Below are 22,530 nucleotides of genomic sequence, written 5' to 3' on the forward strand. Positions count from 1 at the left end.
TTCAGTCTTCCATTCACTGTCAGGCCCTGAGCATGAGATTTAATGAATGGATGGCCTTCCCATCCTGGGAAATTGGAAATGATGGTCCTGACTGCTGGGCTTGAAGTGGGTTGAACAGGAGAGCAACCCATGCCGGCCTCACTCCCATGAGTGCTTTTTTCCTCTACTATATACAAGGAGTGGAGAAACTTTTTAAAAATCTTTTGGCCACACCACATGGCATATGGGATCTTATTTCCCTGACCAGGGATTGAACTCGTGCCCCCTGCATTGACAGCACAGAGTCTTAACCACTGGGCTGCCAGGGAAGTCCTGGGAAGCATTTTAAGTGAAACATGAAGAAAGAGAATGCAGTAGAAACCCACTATTAAGTATTATTTAATGGCTACATAATGTTTCCTATCCCAATAAACATTATCTGACTCTTCCCCTATTAAATACATGAACTGTGTCTTATTTTTGTGTAATAAATAGTGTCTTGGTATTTCCATAAGGATATGCTCTGGGCCTTTCTTCACCCTCTAGGGCTTTACCCAGGACACTTTAAAACTTTTTTTTTCAATCCAATGTCCAGGTCTTCAGAAAAGGCCGGGAGGTGTGGGGCCAGGAGAGTGTTCACCGCCCCTTATGGTGGGAGCTGTAGGCAAACATGTTGAAGGTCTCTGCTTATATATATAATTGTAATATACTTGATTTACAATATTGTATTACCTTTTGCTGCACAGTAAAGTGATTTAAGGTCTACGTATATTTTTTCATGTTCTTTTCCATTACAGTTTATCACAGGATATTGAATATAGTTCCCAGGGCTATTCTGAAGGACCTTGTTGTTTATCCATCCTAGATATCGTAGTTTACATCTGCTAACCCCAAACTCGCAATCCTTCCCCCCCACCCTCCTCGGCAACCACAACTGTGTTCTCTGTGTCTGTTGAGTCCATTTCTGTATGGTAGGTAGGTTCATTTATATCACATTAAAGATTTCACATATACATGATATCATATGGTATTTGTCGAATTCTGTCTGACTTACTTCACTTAGTATGATAATCTCTAGGTCCATCCATATTGCTATATGACCACAGGCCCTGCGTGGGCACCTCCAGGCAGCTCTGACTTCCTTATTATTATTGTTCAGCCGCTCTGTCATGTCCAACTCTTTGCAACCCTATGGACTACAGCATGCCAGGCTTCCCTGTCCTTCTCTATCTCCCAGAGTTTGCTCAGACTCATGTCCATTGAGTCGGTGATGCCAACCAACCATCTCAGCCTCTGCCTTCCTTGGGCTGCACCTCCTCCCACCCCCTCCCTCCCATCTGACCCTCTCCCTCCCCAGTTCCCTTGCAGGCTGCTCCCTCAACAAGGTCCACACATATTTAATCCTGCCTTAGGTCTGCTTCTCTGAGGACTTGACCTAACACAGTTCCTTACATGAAAGAAAACAGAATAAAAACCACACACACCCAATAAAACCTCCAATATACCCTTTACAAAGCACAGAACCAAATATACAAGTATATTTATGGGTAAATTTACAATAAAAGTTCTAAGAAAATATGAGAGACAGTGACTACTGTCGCAGGAAGGGGAGAAGTTTACACCCCTAGGACCAGGCTGGCTGCTCACCCTCAAGACTTCCTGAACTTCTTTTAATTTTTTTTTAATTGTCAAAATAACCGTCAAGCAAAATAATAACAGCATAAAGCAAATAATTCAGCCAAATATGCCATGTCACTTCAGTCATGTCTGACTCTTTTGCGACCGCAAGAACCATAGACCACCAGGCTCCTCTGTTCAGGGAATGGAGTGGGTTGCCATTCCCTTCTCCAGAGGATCTTCCCAACCCAGCGACTGAACTCATGTCTCATGTCTCCTGCACTGGCAGGCAGGTTCTTTACATTAGCACCACCTGGGAAGCCCTGATACACGAATATTAAACACCCTGGCAATCCCAGTCAGGTAAGAAGATAGACTGAGCCAACCTCCCCTGAGGCCTCTTCAATGCTTTTCAGAGACCAAGACCCCACCATATGTGCCCTGACCATGTGGATTGTGTGGTCATCACGGCCTCACCTCTCCTTAACTGTTTTCCACTGAGCACCCAGCCGTCAACATTGAGTACATCACATTCAATTCATCGGCTTACTTCTCTTACCCTTGCAATTTACACACTGAAGACACTGAATCGATTATTTGTTGGAGAGAATTTCCCTTGACTGAGATTTTGAGGACTGTCCCTACAGCGGAGGAGAACATTGTCCCCTGTCCTCCATGCTTCAGCAGACTGGTGGTGGGAAATGGAGGCTGAATTGGTTCAGTCTTTTGTTATTTACCAAAGTTCAAAATAATCATTCTCCAACTAGGTGACCAACTAGGTTGTTTTGTTTCCCTTAGTGTCACTCAGAAGTCGCAGAAAACTCTATTTCGAAAAGATACACGCACCCCAGTGTTCCATGCAGCACTAGTTCCAATAGCCAGAACATGGATGCAACCTAATGTCCATGGACAGAGGAATGGGTGAAGCTGTGGTACATACATACAACAGAATACTTCTCTGCCATAGAAGGAATGAACCAATGCCACGTGCTTCTCTGGTGGCTCAGAAGAGAATCCGCCTGCAATGCGGGAGATCTGGGTTCGATCCCTGGGTCGGGAAGATCCCTTGGCGAGGGGCAGGGCTACCCACTCCAGTATTCTGGCCTGGAGAATTCCACGGACTGTATAGTTCTCGGGGTTGCAAAGAGTCGGACACGACTGAGTGACTTTTTTACTTTACTTAGTGCCACTTGCAGCAACGTGGATGGACCTAGAGATGGTCACACTAAGCGAAGTCAGCGAGGCAGAGAAAGTCAAACACCGTGTGACACCACCTACACGGGGCTTCCCAGGTGGCCAGTGCAGGAAACATGAGCGATGTGGGTTCGATCCCGGGGTTGGGAAGATTCCCTGGAGGAGAGCATGGCAACCCGCTCTAGTAGTCTTGCCTGGAGAATTCCACGGACAGAGGAGCCTGGTGGGTTATAGTCCATGGGGTCAAAGAGTCTGACAGGACTGAGCACTTAGCACTCACATATGCCCTTGCAATAACCAACTGGCTCTGTCGAGGCCATTACCTCAGTGCCCTCAATTTCTGCCCTATGGTCCAGGGTCGGCAGCGAATGTTTGCCATGAGAACTTTCTGGAACATGTATGTTCTGTGTTAGGGTCCACAAGGGGCTCATAGTGTATTATTTAAAAATGGCCCATCGTGGTGACCTGACAAACAAGAGATGAAGTCACAGTGGCCACACTGCTCTGGTGGTATCCCGTTTTTCCTGAAGGCAAGGTCCCGTTTTTCCCTGCTGGTGCCAGTTTCTCAAGACTATGTGACCACCCAACTGTGAAACTCCCTCTGACTATGTGACACAAGACCCCAGCTTCAGACTAAAGATAAACTAAGACCCCCTCCCTTCGGGGCACAATAGCCCATTGATAGGGTATAAGAAGGTTTGGCTGTAAAGGGAGAGCACTGGTTTCTCTCTAAAGCCAGTCACTTTCTTTCTTCCCATAGTAAATCTTTCTCTCCCTGAATGCCTGGATCTCTCTTTTTATCTGTGCTTGCCAATCTTCTGGAAGATTTGTTCTAGGTTCTATGAAGACCTACAAGACCTTTTAGAACTAACACCCAAAAAAGATGTCCTTTTCATTATAGGGAACTGGAATGCAAAAGTAGGAACTCAGGAAACACCTGGAGTAACAGGCAAATTTGGCCTTGGAATATGGAATGAAGCAGGGCAAAGACTAATAGAGTTTTGCCAAGAAAATGCACTGGTCATAGCAAACACCCTCTTCCAACAACACAAGAGAAGACTCTACACATGGACATCACCAGATGGTCAACACCGAAATCAGATTGATTATATTCTTTGCAGCCAAAGATGGAGAAGCTCTATACAGTCAGCAAAAACAAGACTGGGAGCTGACTGTGTGTGGCTCAGATCATGAACTCCTTATTGCCAAATTCAGACTTAAATTGAAGAAAGTAGAGAAAACCACTAGATCATTCAGGTATGACCTAAATCAAATCCCTTATGATTATACAGTGGAAGTGAGAAATAGATTTAAGGGCCTATTTCTGATAGATAGAGTGCCTGATGAACTATGGAATGAGGTTCATGACATTGTACAGGAGACAGGGATCAAGACCATCCCCATGGAAAAGAAATGCAAAAAAGCAAAATGGCTGTCTGGGAAGGCCTTACAAATAGCTGTGAAAAGAAGAGAAGCGAAAAGCAAAGGAGAAAAGGAAAGATATAAGCATCTGAATGCAGAGTTCCAAAGAATAGCAAGAAGACATAAGAAAGCCTTCCTCAGTGATCAATGCAAAAAAATAGAGGAAAACAACAGAATGGGAAAGACTAGAGATCTCTTCAAGAAAATTAGAGATACCAAGGGGACATTTCATGCAAAGATGGGCTTGATAAAGGACAGAAATGGGATTTTTTTTTTAATGGTTAATGTGACAGAAGCCAGCTATTTCATTTTTTTTTCTTTGATTTGGATTGATTCAGTTTCCTTCCTTCTGAATTATCTTTGTGCTAATATTTTTCTCAAGGATTTATATGAACTCTTTATTATAACTATTAACCTGTTTCATTTCTGAAAACATGTTCCTGTTTCATTGTTTACCTTTTCAGCTGATTTATGAAAAAAAAAATCCCATGAAGAGCACTGGGGGAAATATAAATTTGTACCTTATTTTCTGGACATGATTCTGGCACAAGCTCTCTGGAGCTTTTAAAATGTTCATTCCTTTTGAAACAATAACTCCACTTCTGGGAATCAAGCCTGAAGACAGAATCAGAACTGCCAGGCCAAGATTTATGAAAGAAGTTGCTCCCGAAATTATTTTTTATGATAACAGTTTTGAGAGAGACAATGTTAAATGATGGTGGAAAAATTTTAGAAATGTATGTTATATCCATAAGACAACATTCTGACTCATTAAAATTGTATTTGAGAAGTTGTTATTGAAATAAAGAAATGATGTATGTTAACTTTTAAAAAAGAAATATGCCATATTCCATAAACTATATACTAAATTGCATACATGGTACCATCTCAACTAAATCAATAGTATTTGCCTTTGAGCAATGGGATTATAAGGTGTTTGTTCCCCTTCTTCAGAATACTTTCTCAACTTTCCACATAAAAAAAAAAAAAAAAAAAAAAAAAGATAAAGGACAGAAATGGTATGGACCTAACAGAAGCAGAAGATATTAAGAAGAGGTGGCAAGAATACACAGAAGAACTGTACAAAAAAGATCTTCACGACCCAGATAATCACGATGGTGTGATCACTCACCTAGAGCCAGACATCCTGGAATGTGAAGTCAAGTGGGCCTTAGAAAGCTAGTGGAGGTGATGGAATCCAGTTGAGCTATTTCAAATCCTGAAAGATGATGCTGTGAAAGTGCTGCACTCACTATGCCAGCAAATTTGGAAAACTCAGCAGTGGCCACAGGACTGGAAAAGGTCAGTTTTCATTCCAATCCCAAAGAAAGGCAATGCCAAAGAATGCTCAAACTACCACTTAATTGCACTCATCTAACACGCTAGTAAAGTAATGCTCAAAATTCTCCAAGCCAGGCTTCAGCAATATGTGAACTGTGAACTTCCAGATGTTCAAGCTGGTTTTAGAAAAGGCAGAGGAACCAGAGATCGAATTGCCAACATCCGCTGGATCATCAAAAAAGCAAGAGAGTTTCAGAAAAACATCTATTTTTGATTTATTGACTATGCCAAAGCCTTTGACTGTGTGAATCACAATAAACTGTGGAAAATTCTGAAAGAGATGGGAACACCAGACCACCTGATCTGCCTCTTGAGAAACCTGTATGCAGGTCAGGAAGCAAGAGTTAGAACTGGACATGGAACAACAGACTGGTTCCAAATAGGAAAAGGAGTTCGTTAAGGCTGTATATTATCACCCTACTTATTTAACTTATATGCAGAGTACATCATGAGAAATGCTGGACTGGAAGAAACACAAACTGGAATCAAGATTGCCCAGGAGAAATATCAATAACCTCAGATATGCAGATGACACCACCCTTATGGCAGAAAGTGAAGAGGAACTCAAAAGCCTCTTGATGAAAGTGAAAGTGGAGAGTGAAAAAGTTGGCTTAAAGTTCAACATTCAGAAAACAAAGATCATGGCATCCGGTCCCATCACTTCATGGGAAATAGATGGGGAAACAGTGGAAACAGTGTCAGACTTTATTTTGAGGGGCTCCAAAATCACTGCAGATGGTGACTGCAGCCATGAAATTAAAAGACGCTTACTCCTTGGAAGGAAAGTTATGACCAACCTAGATAGCATATTCAAAAGCAGAGACATTACTTTGCCAACAAAGGTTCGTCTAGTCAAGGCTATGGTTTTTCCTGTGGTCATGTATGGATGTGAGAGTTGGACTGTGAAGAAGGCTGAGTGCCAAAAAATTGATGCTTTTGAACTGTGGTGTTGGAGAAGACTCTTGAGAGTCCCTTGGACTGCAAGGACATCCAACCAGTCCATTCTGAAGGAGATCAGCCCTGGGATTTCTTTGGAGGGAATGATGCTAAAGCTGAAACTCCAGTACTTTGGCCACTTTATGCGAAGAGTTGACTCATTGGAAAAGACTCTGATGCTGGGAGGGACTGGGGGCAGGAGGAGAAGGGGACAACAGAGGATGAGATGGCTGGATGGCATCACTGACTCGATGGACGTGAGTCTGAGTGAACTTCAGGAGTTGGTGATGGACAGGGAGGCCTGGCGTGCTGCGATTCATGGGGTTGCAAAGAGTCGGACATAACTGAGCGACTGAACTGAACTGAACTGATGGCTGTTCCTGTTTCATCCACAGTAAAGCTGTCTTCCAAGTTGCAAATGGATCAGGGCATTAAGGAGGAAATCGGATTAGTAGAATTGCTTCAGGCCAAGATCTTGCCGTGGGTAAATTCATCCTCCTGCTGCCTAGGCGTCATCTGTATGAAGGTGGTGTGTGTGGAAGGGGAGGGGAGGGATACTGGGCCTCAGAGAGAGAATCCAGCAGTGTTAGCAGACACTAGGTATTACTTCGATGGGTCAGTGAAAGACAGTCTTTGAAGGATAAAAGATGCTATCAGCAGCCATAATAAAAGCAACCGAGAGACTACTTATGTAGGATTCCTGAAGAGCAACATCTTTCATGGCAAAACAACAATTTCTCTTACAGGCTAACTGAAATAATCAGCTTAATTTTGAAGAAAGGACTCCTTCTGCCCCCTAACTCTGGATGTAAAATAAATAAAAACCAAACTATCTCATCTAGTGACACCCCCCATCCCCCTCAATCTTGCTTGGATTCATTTGAAACCTGAGATAACAATGGGAAACAGACAGCTGTTTCTATGCGTTTCTATGAACAAGAAACTAGCTAAGCAAATTTACATGGGCAAATATTTCAGGGTATTAGTTATTCTCTAAAGAGAAAAGTCTGACACTGTTTCCACTGTTTCCCCAACTATTTCCCATGAAGTGATGGGACCAGATGCCATGATCTTCGTTTTCTGAATGTTGAGCTTTAAGCCAACTTTTTCACTCTCCTCTTTCGCTTTCATCAAGAGGCTTTTGAGTTCCTCTTCACTTTCTGCCATAAGGGTGGTGTCATCTGCATATCTGAGGGTATTGGTATTTCTCCCCGGCAATCTTGATTCCAGCTTGTGCTTCTTCCAGCCCAGCATTTCTCATGATGTACTCTGCATATAAGTTAAATAAGCAGGGTGACAATATACAGCCTTGATGTACTCCTTTTCCTATTTGGAACCAGTCCTTTGAAACAGTGTCAGACTTTATGTTTTGGGCTCCCAAATCACTGCAGATGATGATTGCAGCCATGAAATTAAAAGACGCTTACTCCTTGGAAGGAAAGTTATGACCAACCTAGCTAGCATATTGAAAAGCAGAGATATTATTTTGCCAACAAAGGCCCGTCTAGTTAAGGCTATGGTTTTTCCAGTAGTCATGTATGGTTGTGAGAGTTGGACTGTGAAGAAAGCTGAGTGCCGAAGAATTGATGCTTTTGAACTGTGGTGTTGGAGAAGACTCTTGAGAGTCCCTTGGACTGCAAGGAGATTCAACCAGTCCATCCTTAAGGAGATCAGTCCTGGGTATTCATTGGAAGGACTGATGCTGAAGGTGAAACTCCAATACTTTGGCCACCTCATGCGAAGAGTTGACTCATTGGAAAAGACCCTGATGCTGGGAGGGACTGGGGGCAGGAGGAGATGGGGACGACAGAGGATGAGATGGCTGGATGGCATCACCGACTCGATGGACGTGAGTCTGAGTGAACTTCAGGAGTTGGTGATGGACAGGGAGGCCTGGCATGCTTCGATTCATGGGGTTGCAAAGAGGTGGACACGACTGAGTGACTGAACTACCACTAAGGAGAACAACTTTCCAACATGAAGCAATATTTATTCCCAGTGAAAATGAATACACTAATTCTAATGAAAAAAATTTTTTCTGTAATGTTACATATTATATATAATTGCTTTACAATGTTGTGTTAGTTTTGTAACCAGGAAGGGTTAATTTTGAATTTATGTTGGAACTGTTTCTGTGACTTTAACCCTTTTTTGTTATTAAACATACATAATGGCCTGCCTCAGGGAGATAACCTGAGCTGCCCTCCCACCTGTGAAGGACTGCAAACAAGTGAAACACATCCCCTTGCCTGAGGCTTCTCATTCCAGGGGACATTTGCAAGGATTGAATAGTCTTTTTACTTGGTTTCCTCACCTCCCCCCACCCCCCATCTCTGATGTGTGAAAGAACCTTGCAACCAGGTCCTGACAAGAAAGTTATTTTGAGGCACTAGCCTGGCGTCTTCTCTGTCAGCTGGCTCCCCAGCTAAAATCTGTTCCTTGCCTCAGTGCTTCCTCTCTCAGATTCATTGGCCTGTCCTGTGGTGAACTGAGTCAGCCCAGACTCAGTAACAGTTTCTGCTGTACAATGAAGTGAAATAGTTCCAAGTATACATATATCCCCTCCCCCTTGGACCTTCCTCCCTCCCACCTCCCATCCACCCATCTAGGTCAACACAGAGCACCTGAGCTGAGCTTCCGGTGCTTAATTCAAAAGGATACATGCACCCTAATACAACTTATCAGGAGTATTGTGCTATGGCTATTTTGTTCAAGGAAGCACTTACAGGTAAGGGGAAATAATTCCTTTGTTTTTTCTAATTCAGATTGTTTTACTTACTCCAAGGAGAATTTTCTCCATTTTCTCTAAATTTACGTAGGTTTTAATATACCTTTGTAAATGTGTAACAAATTCGAGTAACACTCCCCCACTTCTAACCAGTCTATATTCCAACAGAAACCTCATATTTATGACAGATGTATCGTCTGCTCTCTCTTTATATTGCTGATGGAGTAAAGAGAGAAAAAAAAAAAAAACAGATAAAGGACATCTGTGGGTTTGGCCAGCAATAAAGGCAGGTTGGGGTGTAAGATTTTGGATGCCAATCAGAAGCAGATAGAGATACCACCCTCTTTGCACATGGCTGAGGTTGCCTCTCTTGATGGATAAGGACCTGGAAAAAGGAGTTTCTGAGCTTATTCTGAAGGAGAACCCAGCAGGATGGGGACTTGGTCCTCTGGGGAGATGCAAGCAAGTGGGACCCAGGCTTTCCCTCCTCACATACCTGCCTTCACTGCTCGGTGGATGGGCAGGATGGCTCACCTGAGCATCAGGGACTCCTGAAAGAAGTTGTGCTTGTTGGTGTTTCTCCAGATGCTTCTAGAATGCTGGGATGCCTTTGGTGGTTTCATGGGAGCTGGCTGGCTGCCAGGGATCAGGATGGGTAGACAGGGTGCTGAGAAGCAGGCAGGGAGGAGTCTGCTCTGCAAGTTGCTCTGCCCTCTAGTTCTCAGGAGCAGGTCTGTGTGTCTGCAGTGATGCTCTGAGCAGAGGAGAAGCCAGGAAGCCACTCACGCATATGCATGTTAAGGTGGCTGTGGCAGCAGAGATTGGCTGGAGTTGAGGCAGCCAAAGGCAAGAAGCTTGGCCAGGTGATCTAGGACCACTTGGTGATGCCCAAATAATCACACGGGTGACCCTTTGTGCCCAGGAAGGGCTCTGCTGTTTGCAAAGCACTTTATATGTTACCATGGCTAGTGTTCACAAAATAATTAAGGAATGTGCAAGGCATAGCTTCTTCTTTTTTACTTTTAACTATCAAGAAAGAAACTTAGAGACAGTAAGAATCTTGTCCGTGTCCCTGTAATAGGGAAGAATAAGTCTCACTCCATATTAAGTCTGTTTCTTTTAGTTTAGCCTTTGTGTTCCATTGCATGCATTAAGAATGTTGCCATAACCTGAAATACACAGGATAGTCCATTCTCAGAGCCCAAAGGCTCTGACCTTTAAGGGTATAACACTTTTCCTTTTGTATAGACATAAAAAGTTGCAGAGCAGAGAATAGCATTTGTCCTGTTGGAGATCTATAGGAATACTCTGACCTGATCTACCTGGACAGCTGTGGGAACAAAGAACTCCTACACCAAGACGTTTGCAAGAATCAACCATGCCCCTCCCTTGTGTGTGTGCTAAGTCACTTCAGTTGCCTGCGACTCTTTGCGACCCTATGGACTATAGCCCACAAGGCCCCTCTGTCCATGGGATTCTCCAGGCAAAAATACTGCAGTGGGTTGCCATGCCCACCTCCAGGGGATCTTCCCAACTCAGGGACTGAACCTGTGTCTCTTTAAGTCTCCTGCATTGGCAGGCGGGTCCTTTACCACTAGCTTTATTTTACCACTGTTTACCATTCTTTACCACTACCACTATTCCCAGTGTTATTTTTCTCTTTTGAAAAAAGTCAAACCTACAGAAATATCGATAGAACAATACAAAGCGTGTAAGTACTGTACGCTTATAACCTAGATCTCCACCAATTGCTAACATTTTGTCACATTTGCTTGATTTTTATCTATACATTCTCCCCACCCACCCCAACCATTTTAAAGTAACTATCTAGAGGGAACTTCCCTAGTGACCCAGTGGTTAAGACTCTACGCTTTCAGTGTAAGGGGTGCAGGTTTGATCCCTGGTCAGGGAACTAGATCCCACAAGCCATGAGATGCAGCCAAAAAAAGAAAAAAGTAACTATCAGGAAAATGGGCTTCCCAGGTGGTGCTAGTGGTAGAGAACCTGCCTGCCAATGCAGGAGACCTAAGAGATCCAGGTTTGATCCGGGTCAGGAAGATCACCTGGAGAAGGAAATAGCAACCCACTCCAGTTTTCTTGCCTGAAAAATCTCATGGACAGAGGGGCCTTGTGGGCTGCAGTCCAGAGAGTCACACAGAGCTGGACACGACTAAAGTGACTTAGCACACACACACATCAAGAAAGTAACTTAGAGAGGGTAAGAAACTTGTCCATGTTCATGTAATAGGGAAGAATAAATCTAACTCCTTGCAAAAAAAGCTATGACAAACCTAGACAGCATATTAGAAAGCAGAGACATTGCTTTGCCAACAAAGGTCAGTGTAGTCAAAGCTATGGTTTTTCCCATAGTCATGTATGGATGTGAGAATTGGACCATAAAGAAGGCTGAGTGCCAGAGAATTGATGCTTTTGAACTGTGGTGTTGGAGAAGACTCTTCAGAGACCCTTGGACTGCAAGGAGATCAAACCAGTCAATCTTAAAGGAAATCTAGGGGAACCATGTTTTGCTGCTTTCTCAGGAATGTCTCCTGGAATTTAATCTTACTCATTCTCTCTTCCTTGCTTGCTCTTTCCCCTGCCCTTAAGTTAGCGGTTCTGGCTGACATGTCAGTATTAGCTAGATACTGTTCTGCATGCAGAACAAACTCTCTTATCCTCAAAGACCTTTCTTTACAACTCTCATGTGATTACCTCCAGACTTCCAGGAGGATCCTTAATCCGAGAGTTCTGATCTCTGTCTTGTTTTACTGCTCTTAGTTAAAGATTGTAAGTTACCAATAAATATGTACTCAGCATTTGTGGTTCAGTGGGTAAAGAATCCACCTGCAATGCGGGAGACCTAGGTTTGATCCCTGGGTTGGGAAGATCCCATGGAGAAGGGAAAAGCTACCCACTCCAGGTTTCTGGCCTGGAGAATTCCATGGACTGTATAGCCATGGGGTTGCAAAGAGTAGGAAACAACTGAGTGGCTTTCACTTTCATGGATTTTGGGTTTCCCTGCTGGCTCAGGTGGTAAAGAATCTGCCTGCAATGAAGGAGACCTGGGTTCGATCCCTGGGTCAAGAAGATCCCCTGGAGAAGGGAATGGCAACCCACTCCAGTATTCTTGCCTGGAGAATCCCATGGACAGAGGAGCCTGATGGGCTACAGTCCGTAGGGTCACAAAGAGTCCAACACGACTGAGTGAGTAACACACATACATACAGTGTTTTCTAGGGGAGTTGCTCTTCTGCACCTCTCCCTGCACTGTCTCCATTATCCTGTGTGTGAGAATTATTCAGTGCGAAACTGTCACAGAAATCAATCCTGAGTGTTCACTGGAAGGTCTGATGCTGAAGCTGAAGCACCAATAATGGCCACCTGATGTGAAGAGCTGACTCATTAGAAAAGACCTTGATGCTGGGAAAGACTGAGGGCAGGAGGAGAAGGGGATGACAGAGAAGGAGATGGTTGGATGGCATCACTGACTCAATGGACATGAGTTTGAGTAAGCTCTGGGAGTTGGTGATGGACAGGGAAGGCTGGCATGCTGCAGTCCATGGGGTCGCAAAGAGTCAGACAGGACTGAGCAATTGTACAACAATAAAATATAACTCCATATTAGATTTGTTTCTTTCACTTTGACTTTTGAATTCATCCCCAAGTCCAGGACTTTTCAACAGTTTCACCACATAAACCTCCATTAAAAAAAAAAAATAACACAAGAAATTACTTGCTTGCAATAAGGTGCCTCATTCCGGGATGGAGCAGGGGGAGGTGGAGCCCCGCATTTTTATCTAGTTGCGTAGCTGGCAGTGTGTTTATCGAAGACAGCCATCTTCCAAGTACGTGCCTTGGCAAGCAAAGCTGAAGTCAGCCACCTGGATTACAAAAACAAAAAGAAAACCCAGCTGTCAAGGCTGCACTACCCTCCCTTCTCCTTTAGTTGCCTCCTGGCCCCCTGACTGCCTGCTCTCATTTTTGTTTGTTTCATCATAACGATGAAACTGTTCACAAATATACCAGTGACTTCCTCAGTGCTGGGCATAACTGCCTCTCAACACTTTTCAGCATTTGACCTTGTCTGCATTCTTGAAGGTACCAGCTAGTTTGAGAAATCTCAAGAAGAGTTCTTTTGTAGTAGAGGATGCAGACTCACCGTCCACTGCTCTAGAAGGCTAAAAGTTTCAGGGAAGCCACTTCTCTGTCACTATGAGGAAGAAAACACACAAATATAAATGTTCAGAAAAGACTCTGTGACAGTTTGTTCAGGTCCAAGAGAGGTTCTGTTTTTCTAAATGTTCGTGTTATTATCATCATACTGTTGGCATCACATGAAAGAGATGAAAAGCAGGTGGAAATTGGGAATATCATTACAAATACTCTTTGGAAAAAGAAGATTGATGAGATGGCAGGAAGATTGGCTGGTATGAAACAGCAGTGCCATTTCAAAGCAAAATCTAACCATCTTCATGGCCAGGGAGAGGAGGAAAGCTTGAGGACCCCTCTTGAGATGTCATTTTCTCTCTGTTTTCTTATGGGGTAAAAAAAATCTTACTGATTCAATCAGAGAAATCAAAGACCTGCCTATACAACTTGCCTATTTCAGTTATTTTAGAATCAAAATGCTTATCTTTGGTAAGTAAAGGTGGAGAAGTTATGGAAGAAACCTGACTCTAACTATAAACTGAATAGATGGAAGAGTGGGAATAAAGACAAATTAAAACAATATTGCAATGAACTCTCAACTTTCATTTAAAAAATATATGATGATGTTTTTCAACTTTTCACATTCAACATATCAGTATATTGTGACAAAATGAAAAATCAATTTCAGCTGTGTATATTTTAAACATTTACCTAAAATGATTTGAACTCACCAACCTAAAAGCCCAGATGAATGTATTAAACTGCTTATTGTATTTTTTATGAATTAAAACTTTATTTTATATTATGTTATAGACAGGACACAGTTCTGTTTGGTGACATTTGGCGTAGAAAATTGAACTGAACAGTGGTTTAATTAGAACAGTAAATAATATGGGTTTAATTAGCCCTTATTCCCGATGACAGACTTGGTCAGTTGCCAGATATCTATATTTTCATTTCACTTGACTCTTGCTGAAATATTGCCTCTAGTAGAGCTGCTTGCTGCTGCTGCTCCTGCTGCTAAGTTGCTTCAGTCGTGTCCGACTCTGTGCGACTCCATAGACGGCAGCCCACCAGGCTCCACTGTCCCTGGGATTCTCCAAGCAAGAACACTGGAGTGGGTTGCCATTTCCTTCTCCAATGCATGAAAGTGAAAAGTGAAAGTGAAGTCGCTCAGTCGTGTCCGACTCTTAGCCACCCTATGGACTGCAGCCTACCAGGCTCCTCCATCCATGGGATTTTCCAGGCAAGAGTGGGGTGCCATTGCCTTCTCAGAGTAGAGCTGCTTATTGTGCTATAAATAGATGACTTGATAAGAAGCCAGAAACCCACTGATGGGTGAGACGTGGGTAAAAATTATTGGAAAACCTCCTCCTTGCTAGGAGTCATTATTTCTTCATTTCACATGTGAAGGTCCTTTCTACAGATCCCACTCTTAATTTAATTTGTTATTTGTTTTTTTTTTTTTTTTTTTTTTGGTTGGATGAGGTAACTTGGCCTAAAGGCTTAAGGAAATCTGTGTAATATCTAGTGGAGTCCCTTGCTTCAGTTTATTAGATGTCAGGGTTTCCTGCATAAACTCTCCCGGCCTCTAAGGTAGAACTCACCTATGAAGTCCTGTCTGACTCGAGCTTTTCTGTATGCCAACTGGATGTGGTATTGTTTGTTTGCTTGCTTGTTTTTGATTAAAATATTAAAGTGTTGGCTTTACAAAAGAACTTTACAAAATGCAGAGACACAAATACAAAAGAAGTAAAATAGCTCAGTATCCTTCCACCTAGAGGTAGCGGCTGCTAACATTTTAATATATTTAATATATTTAATAACATTTTAATCAACCTCTAATTCCCTTCCTAGGTATGGACACACTTACCTGTATTAAATGTGGTAAGGCTTACATTCTTCTCTAACTATTGCCTCTTATCCCCAAATGTTTAAAAAGACATTTCAAAATCCATATAAATTCAGAAAAAACTAAAATCCATCCTTCACTCCTTGTCCTGTTCCCTCCATCCTTAGAGGCACTTTGGTGGGTTTTCTTCCAGCCCATATGTTTGTGCTTTTACTACTGCATTTTCATGTGGATATTAACATTGGGTGGTATTGTTTAGTCACTAAGTTGTGTCTGACTCTTTGCAACCGCATGGACTGTAGCCTTCCAGGCTCTGTCCATGGGATTTCCCAGGCAAGACTATTGGAGTGAGTAGCCATTTCCTTCTCTAGGGGATGTTCCTGAGCCAGGGATAGAACCTGCCTCTCTTACGTCTCCTGCATTGGCAGGCAGATTCTTTACCATCCCTTTATCTATGGGTGAGATAGAAAATTCTATGTGTGTTTCTATTTTAATGTAATTAAATCTGTCAGTCTTTTCCTTTGGGATTTCTACCTTGGTTGATGTATCTAGGACAATCTTTGTTGCATCAAGTCTGTGTGACTTTTAATCTATAACTTTTTTACTATTTTACAGTGGTCAAACAACTCCATTTAGAAAAAATTATTTCCAGAAGATATGTCTTTTCTATGGTTTAAAAAAAAAAACAAATGGGCATTTACAAGATATATGATTTTCTAACTTGACTTTATCATACTTCAGCAACCTCTTCCTATCTAGAAGGCCTAGATATAGCGAGTTTCCTTTTGCAAGGTTGAGTGAAAAGTTGAGAGCAGCTTTTTCATATTATAGACATAGGCTTTCTGTAAACGGACAGTCAGTCTTCCCAAAGGGCGATGGGCAGTTCCTATTGGCTGCATGCGGTAAGTTATTCCACCATTTCTATTAATATCTTTCGATGTCAAGGTCTTGGTAGAACCACCACCAACTGCCGAACCGTTAATTTCTATCCTTTGCCCACCGTGGCTCCGCTCACCTTCTGAGCCATTAAGGTCTTCATCAGTCTCCACGCGTGAGCGGTCACCTCAGGTACCGGATCCGCGTGGGTCCAAGGCGTCCACGCCCACCCGCGAGGGCCTGAGTTTGAGTAAACTCCAAGAATTGGTGATGGACAGGGAGGCCTGGCATGCTGTGATTCATGGGGTCACAAAGAGTCAGACACGACTAAGTGACTGAACTGAAATGAGTCAAGCCATGGAAGAAAACAGAAGAGGACACTCAATACACCTGTGAGCCCCTGGGAGATCTCAGATACCTATTCAGAACTACAAATGAGTGCCACCATTCTAACGAAAACCCCAAAATTAAGTTTCTGGGGATAAGATTTCTCAGGACAGCTCTAAAGAGCCAACACAGCTTGTCAGGGGTTGTACTCCAGAACAGACAGGAGATAGATCTTCTGAACCCTGAACAAGGAGGGACTTGAGCCATCTGAATGATAAGTGTTGTTTCTGGGTAAATACCTCTAGCTAAGTTAAAGAAAGTCTCACAGTCCTCAAAAAAACATTCAGACCCCACAGGATCTCAAAGAAGGAGCTGGAGAGTTCTCTGGGTGGCTACAATCTCTCTTTGGGGGATCTTCCTGGTGATGGGAATTGAGTTGGCTGATGCCCCTACTAGTCTCTGTTATCACCATATTTATGCTGCTTATGATTGCTCCGTGTATTATCAATTGTCTAACCCATTTTGTCTCTGCCCAGGTCAACAAGCTACAACATGCAGTGCCAGTTCAACAAGGATATGTAAAACTATAGCCGACCACAGAAAATATCACTCACCCTTAGATGGACACTGCTATAAGGACTCTGAGGCCTGAGACTAGCAAGAGGGGGAGGCCCAATGCCCCTCACCATCCCAGTTCAGCAGCAAGTAGCCAGAAAGACCTCGATGCCCCTATTCCCAAAGAATTGGGCCTCCCATCTCTTGAGGGGGGGATGTTAGGTAGTTAGAATAGGAAAAAAAAGAGTACAGAATGGTGGTGGCTAAAAAACAAGGAAGGGAAAAGCCCATGAAAATAGAACAAAGGAAGGGCGGAGGACCAGAGTGAGAACCTCCGGTAGAACAAACAGCATTCAAGGCTAGCCCAATTCACATAGGCCAGGCCCAGGGGGAGGAGAAAAACATATAAAAAGAGGAGTCAGAGGGCCAGGGGTCTCTCTCTCTCGCCTCTTGTGTCTTTTGGGTCAGCATGCCCTCATGCCTCAAGGATGTATTTTCCTTTGTTTTCTAAACAAAACTCAGGTGTAACATGGAGCTGTAACACTGACCAGTCCAAGGGCTGTAACGCTGGTCTGTTGCTTCAAAGTTTTGTTGTGACGACAGAACTGAGGAAATCACACACTCCCCCAACACTTCCTCTGGCCCTGGCCTCTCACACGTGCTATGGTTGGCTGTCTTGCACTGGCTGTGGCTTCCTGGAGTCGCTCCTTAAGTTGCTGGCCTGCTCTCCTTATTGAACATTCAAGTGCTTGAGTAAAGGGCCTGCTGCCAACTTGGGGCCAGATCCTTTGCTTGTTGGTTGGATTAGGGGCTGGATGCCTTGGTAGGGCCTAGGGGTGAGGCAGATGACCTTAAGTGACTCTTCTGTTGGCTCCTGCTATTGCAGGACATGATGGGCGGTCATGATTCTGGCTGGAGTACCCTTAGTTTGTTAGAGAGCACATAAGACCGAGGGCCCTGGCCCATGTAACCAGACACCTTAGGAGACAGCTTCCCCAAAGCAGGGTTCTATATTGTGACCCTGGCATGGATGGGTCTAGAGAGGTGGGAGAGCACAGAGACTTTTGCATCCGCCCCCCGCCTGCTGGTAATACTGTAATATCTCTGGTTGTGGGGACTGGGGAAACCTTTTAGCAGCCTTGTTGGAGGTGGAGAGGGGGTTGCAGGGCTGATCTGTAATTAGGCCTTTTGTATAGCCATGGCTGCTAGGCTCCTCTTAGGCTTTGCCATAGTTACTGCCACAAGTCAGCTGTGAGTCTTCACTGGATCTTGTTTTTTTTGTCCTGGAAAATTGGTTTGCAGAAAGGAAAGGAGAAAACCCTTACCATTACTCAGCTGATTTCATGAAATGTAGCAGATGGAATGTGTTTTCTGAAGATCTCTTAATTTGAAAAATATATTCTTTAACTGACAGATAGATCATAGTTCAGTTTGTGATTTACATAGTCTAGAAATATCAAAATGTGATGAAAAGAATTTTCAAATATGTGGAGTACATTTTAGGTATTAATATTTTAAAATGTCTTTTATGATTAGAAAGGAAAAATACCTTTGGACTTGATTTCTTAAACTCAGAGCTTTCCTAATTCAAATTCTTCTGCATTGGACTTAGGGCATTATTTTGATGCTGAATAGTACTAGATGGGAAGAATCAGAGGAATCTTTGTTCAGTTGCAGCACCGCCTCCTCAGGACCCTGGGGTAGTTGCAGGAGAAGAGTGGTCTACCGGCAATGACTGCTGTGGAATCAGGTGGGTGTGACACGGAGTGGATCCCAGCTGTATAATTGCTCTGTGGGCTTTTCAACAATTTATTAATACTTCTCTCGGCACCTTTATATAAATGTTTGTTTAGGCATGATGATACTGATTGTAAAAACAGTGATTGTGTGTTTTCTACCTATATCCATGCCCTTTGCAATATGATTTTACAGCTGGTTCTGTAAAAAGTGAAACAAAAGATGGAGAGACAGAAATCTGTCCTTTCAACCTTGGGTTGAGGCTGGTCTCATGTGCTTTGGCCAGAAAAATGCAGTAGGTATGACCCTGACAGCTTTGGGCCTAGGCTGGAAAGATCTTGAATGTTTTGCTTTTTCTCTGGATCCCTGCTCTCCATGAAAACAAGCCCATATGAGCTTGCTGGATGACAGCCAGGTGCCCAGGTGGCACCCAGCTCAACCCCAGAAGTAGAGCACCCTAGTCAACAAGCAGCAGACCACACACTCACCTTGGTGTCCAGGTGAAATGAATGAATGGCTCGGCTAAGCTAAGCTCACTGTGCTGACCATGAGTTCAACCATGAGCTAACTAGGTTTTGGGGTGGTTTATCATGCAACAGTAGCCAATTAGCATGCACAACCAATTAACATGCACACCCATTCCAAGCTGGATGCCAGGTCCAGTGGCTAAGATTCCTAGCTCCCAATGTTGGGGGCCTGAGTTCGATCCCTGATCAGGAAACTAGACCCCACATGCCCCAACTAAATAAATAAATTAAAAACCCTCCTCCATCTATGTACGTCCATGTACTGACACAGCCCACAGAGGGGCACTGTTAATGTGTTTGTGGATTTCCATACCAGGCACAGGAAGAACGGTGGAGAAAAAGAGAAACAAAGCAGTCTGGCTCCGAGTCCTCACCAGAACTTCTGGGATCACAAGTCCTTGCACAGGGTAGATCATACATTCTTCCTGGCTGTTAACTTCCCCTACTGCAGCTGCTGCTGCCAGTTTCCACCCCATGCTACTGCAGGGCAGTTGTGATCTTGTCCGCCAACACCAGCCCACTTGTGGTGGCAGCATGGCTCTGTGATGGAGAGGACTGTGAAGGCAAGTTCAGGCTGAGGAGGAGGGAGGCCTCTGCCACCAGCTTCTGCATCAGCTCCATTTCCAAGCACTGCCCTCCTTCCCTGTTGCTCCCACTCATAAGGAGGCACTCAAGAGCTTCAACCAACAGAACCTGGGCATTCAGGGAGCTTCCCAGTTAGAGAACTTTCTCATTTCACCATCGCTGCATGTATCTGATTAGGATATATTTGCAAACACAGACATTTATAGGTACTCTGTTTGTGTTTTGGACTTGCACCCTGACCCAAAGTTAATTTAGTTAAAAAAATACTGAAAAATTTTTGAAGAGTTGATCATTAAATTCGCTACTTCTCTTATTTCTAACTTTACTGCATTATGACTTGGAAATGTAATATGTAAAATTCGTGTCCTTTTTACTAAGTATATCCTTTTGTTTACAGGATATGCATTTATTTATTAGCAAGACTGTTGGCTCAGGTTTTTTAATAATTCATATTGTTACCACAATCTTTTGGGTTTCTACATACAGGTCAGTTATGTTTCCAGTTTTAAGTGCTTAAAAAATTAAAAAAAAAAACATTCTGGCCCTTCATTCTCTCTCTTAGACTTTCTCTCTAGAGTCCCTGATCTAATACCTTTTTTGTCAATTAAGACTGCTTTGGCAGGCTTCCTTTGTGGCTCAGACGGTAAAGAACCTGCCTGCAATGTGGTAGATCCGGGTTCCAGCCCTGCGTTTGGAAGATTCTCCTGGAGAAGGCACTGGCTACCCACTCCAGTATTCTTGCCTGGAGAATTCCATGGACAGAGGAGCACGGCGGGGTACAGTCCATGGGGTCGCAAAGGACACGACTGAGAGCGACTAATACTTTCACTTTCAGCTTTAGATGCCCAGCCAGCCGGGTCCAGAGGGAAGATTTATGGCGGTCCAGAGGGAGAGAGAAAAAGGTGGCCTTCAAAAGGCAATTCCAGGTTCCTAAGTACCAGGTACTGTAATTCTGTTTTAAACTGGACTTACTGTTTCAGACACCCAGCGTGGGGCTTCAACGAGTTCTCCGTAAAGATCTGAGTAACTACAGAGGCTCCCCACGCCAGCCTCACTGCACTTGGCGGCGGAGCTGGGACGAAAGGAGAAGGTGTGGCCAGAGGAGCGCGCAGAGCGGCAGCTGAGCTAGCCAAGCTCCAGGAACCCCAGGCTGTGCTGCGCTGGCTGCCGGAAGTGCAAGCCGCTCGCTAGTCAGCGAGAAATCCTGTCTCACCACCAGCATCTCGTGGAGACGTACCTGTCTGCAGGGTCACTCCAACCACCCTGGGCTCGCCGCCTCGCTTTGTCTCCGCAGGCAGCAGATGGTGGGGAAGAAACCGCACTCTTTGCGTGGCAGGACCTCCCTGCGCCCACGCAGGGGGGAAGGCGGGGTCGGTGGGTGGGGCCCTCGCTGCGCATTCTGGGAGCTGTGGTCTCAGCTGCTGCACCGGTGGCTTGCAGGGCTGTAGGACTACAATTCCCGGTTGCACAGGGTAAGTCGTGGGGGTGGTGCCCAGCCGTCCGCGCTCTCAGAGGGGGCAGGGCAGGAGGCGGGGCTGTCGCAGCGCATTCTAGGAGCTGTGGCGTCTTCGCCAGCTGTAGCAGGTGCCTTGGGGAGGTTGTTTAGTCGCTCATTCCTGTCCAACTCTGTGACCCCATAGGATGCGGCACACCAGGCTTCCCTGTCCTTCGCTATCTCCTGGAGTTTGCTCAAACTCACGTCCATTGCATCAGTGATGCCGTCCAACCGTCTCATTCTCTGTTGTCCCTTTCTCCTTCTGCCCTCAATCTTTCCATGCATCAGGGTCTTTTTCAATGAGTCGGTACTTCCCATTAGGTGGTCAAAGTATTGGAGCTTCAGCTTCAGCATCGGTCCTTCCAATGAATATTCAGGATTGATTTCCTTTAGGATTGATTGGTTTGATCTCCTTGCTGTCCAAGGGACTTTGGAGGGTCTTCTCCAGCACCACAGTTCAAAAGCATCAGTTCTTTGGCACTCAGCCTTCTTTATGGTCCCAACTCTCACATCCATACATGACTACTGGAAAAACCATAGGTTTGACTATATGGACCTTTGTTGGTAATGTCTCTTTTTTAATACGCTGTCTATCTTTGTCATTGATTTTCTTCCAAGGAACCAGCGTCTTTTAATTTCATGGCTGCAGTCACCGTCTGAAGTGATTTTGGAGCCCAAGAAAATAAAGTCTATCACTGTTTCCATTGTTTGCCATGAAGTGAGGGGACTGGCGGAGAAGGCAATGGCACCCCACTCCAGTACTCTTGCCTGGAAAATCCCATGGACGGAGGAGCCTGGTAGGCTGCAGTCCATGGAGTCGCTAGGAGTCGGACACAACTGAGCAACTTCACTTTCATTTTTCACTTTCATGCACTGGAGAAGGAAATGGCAACCCACTCCAGTGTTCTTGCCTGGAGAATCCCAGGGATGGGGGAGCCTGGTGGGCTGTTGCCTCTGGGGTTGTACAGAGTCAGACACAACTGAAGCGACTTAGCAGAGGGGACTGGATGCCATTATTTTCATTTTTTGAATGTTGAGTTTCTTGTTTACTGCTTTTTTTAAAATTTAAATTTATTTATTTTAATTGGAGGCTAATTACTATACAATATTGTATTGGTTTTGCCATACATCAACATGAATCTGCCACGGGTGTACACATGTTCCCCATCCTGAACCCCCTCCCACCTCCCTCCCCATACCATCCCTCTGA

At 44.2% G+C, this 22,530-nt stretch overlaps 1 long non-coding RNA gene across 1 annotated transcript in view; it reads right to left on the bottom strand.

The window, feature by feature from the left end:
• The window catches only part of LOC102269315 (uncharacterized), a 32,737-nt gene extending 11,541 nt beyond the window's left edge, over window positions 1–21,196 (bottom strand). Inside the window, exons 1-2 of the long non-coding RNA XR_011463516.1 lie at window positions 21,063–21,196; window positions 12,955–13,098 (exon numbers count right to left, since the gene is read on the bottom strand). This is a non-coding gene — a long non-coding RNA (uncharacterized lncRNA). The remainder of the gene's footprint in view (window positions 1–12,954; window positions 13,099–21,062) is intronic.
• Window positions 21,197–22,530: the final 1,334 nt, after the last annotated feature.

This window comes from Bos mutus, unplaced genomic scaffold, assembly GCF_027580195.1.
Source record: "Bos mutus isolate GX-2022 unplaced genomic scaffold, NWIPB_WYAK_1.1 CTG487, whole genome shotgun sequence".
In the NCBI taxonomy this organism is placed as follows: Eukaryota; Metazoa; Chordata; class Mammalia; order Artiodactyla; family Bovidae; genus Bos; species Bos mutus.